Here is a 2,451-nt window from a genome sequence, read left to right on the forward strand (position 1 = left end):
CATGAGCCACTCGAACGCTCCGTACCTTTTTACGCACGTGGTCTTGGGCTCATATCCTTCGGCTATGCATACTTGGTAATATCCTTTGCGAAAATCTACCTTCATGAAGAACTTGGCCTTCCTCAATCTATCGAACAAGTCGGCAATCAAGGGAATAAGGTATTTCTTCTTCACAGTTATCTTGTTTAGTGCACGATAGTCAAGGCACAGGCGCAATGATCCATCATGATTCTTTTGGGGGCAAGTGAGAGCACTAGATCGAATACACAGGATTGCCCATGTTTTTACCTTAGCTCTGCTTAGACTACTTCTCTATTTTTCCTTTTTATGATTGTTTGCTTCCAAAGGCTTACGCGGGAAAGCAGTTCCATTCATCATGATAAAAGAGAAACAACGATTCCCGATTGGGTTCTCGTATTAGGGGGCCTTGCCGCATGCTTTGTTTCCATTATTGCCATTATTGTTAGAATTTCTTCCATCACCATCAGAAAGATGGACAGATATGAGAGAAGAGGAAATGGAGGCCAAACATATAGTAAGGTACCAAAATGGTTGTCACTTGCGGCACAAGAATTTGGTCTAGCTTCAAGGGTGGTGCTGTGAGGCACAAGGGTATCAATCCTTTATATCCAGAAAAGACCTTTTATTGGCTGCTCCCCAATTGAGCACGTACCTCCAGTGTTGTCTGTATAAGTTTGAGCTATAACAGCAACATCAGAGATAGTAATCTGGGATAGATATACCAATACTTGAATTTCAAGCCTATGTCTTTCGCTTGCCTAAGGTTAAGGTAAGAAAAAGAGAAAGCTACTAGACACTATGGAGACTGTAAGCGATCTAACAGAACTTGCTTATTGAACAGAACTCAGACTCAAACTAGAGATATCAAATGACCTAGGGGACTGGACCTCTAGATGTAGCACTGGATGTAAGAAAAAAGCCTTCTCCCATCGATAGTTGGAAGCAGAACTGAAACTGGATATAACTTAAGGAAAGGCTATATACGTATGATAGGAGGGTACGGTTAAGCAGGTAAGCGAAGGCTCTCTCTCTTGCTCTGTGGTCTTGTGTAAAGCCTTTCCGCCTATCTATTCTTTTTTTCTCTTTATTCAAAGTAAGCAGATCAAAAACACGAAAAGAAATGTCTTAGAGTGCCCTTACTCTAATTCGAAATTCGTCTCTTTCTTTTTTTCTCTAATTCCTTTCCCTTCATTCCTCGATCCTCTTGTAAATTCTTAGTGTTATACTCACTCATAAATGATTTGTGTCTGAATTTCTCACTAATCAGGTGTGATCAATATCATCCATGTAAGAATTAGGAATTCCTCTTCCAACTCATCCCAGAATTGGCGTAATGTTAATGAACAAGAAGAAAACTAAAGGAGAAATTTGTTCAATAGTAATAAAGGGTTCCTCCACAGGTTGACATCCGATCCAACCTAGTAGTAAGAAATCCTCCAAAAGAAACCAAAATATTCCTTGGCGAATCTGGATAAAACTTGAACTACGTACATACATACTTTTAAAAAGGGGTAAAGCCAACAGACATATAAAAACTGGTGTTATTTTGGCTACACCTCCCGATTTTTCAGGTATACTATGAAGGATGGCATGGATCGGTAGGAAATACCATTCTGGCACAATATGAGGAAGGGTGGACATCGGATTAGCAGGTATATAATTATCGGGATGACCTAAAACAATAGGAGCATAAAAAATCCAAATGGAAAAAAAGATAGCAAAAGCTACCCAACCTACTATATCCTTTACATAAAAATAAGGGTAAGAAGCAATTTTATCCATATCGAAATGTAGACCCAATGGATTATTGGATCAATATTGATGCAATGCGGCCAGATGAAGAAGACTGGTGCCTACTAGAATAAAGGGGAGTAAATGATTAAGACTAAAAAAATGATTTAAGGTGGTATTGTCCACAGAGAACCCACCCTAAAGCCAAGTCACTATGCTATCTCCTACTACAGGTATGGCGCTAGCTAAGCTTGTAATTACTGTAGCTCCCCAAAAGCTCATCTGACCCCAAGGTAGTACATATCTTATAAAACCTGTCACAATCATTAATATGAAGATTACAATTGTGAGACACCGAACAAATTCCCTAGGACTGCTATAACTAGCATGATATAGACCACTGAATATATGAAGGTAAACCACAATGAAAAACATACTTTCCCCATTAGCATGCATATAACGGAGCAACCAGCCCCCTTCAACATCTTTCATAATGTGTTCTACGCTGTTGAAAGCTAGATCCACATGAGGGGTGTAATGCATAGCTCAAAAAAACCAGTCACTATCTAAATGACTAAACAAATACCAGCTAACGAACCGAACGCCCACCAATAACTAAGATTGCTCGGGGTTGGATAATCTATCAAATGCTGATTAAGTGTAGAGGATATAGGTTGTTTAAGAAGAGAGAGTCATTGG

This window comes from Capsicum annuum, chromosome 12 (assembly GCF_002878395.1).
Source record: "Capsicum annuum cultivar UCD-10X-F1 chromosome 12, UCD10Xv1.1, whole genome shotgun sequence".
In the NCBI taxonomy this organism is placed as follows: domain Eukaryota; kingdom Viridiplantae; phylum Streptophyta; class Magnoliopsida; order Solanales; family Solanaceae; genus Capsicum; species Capsicum annuum.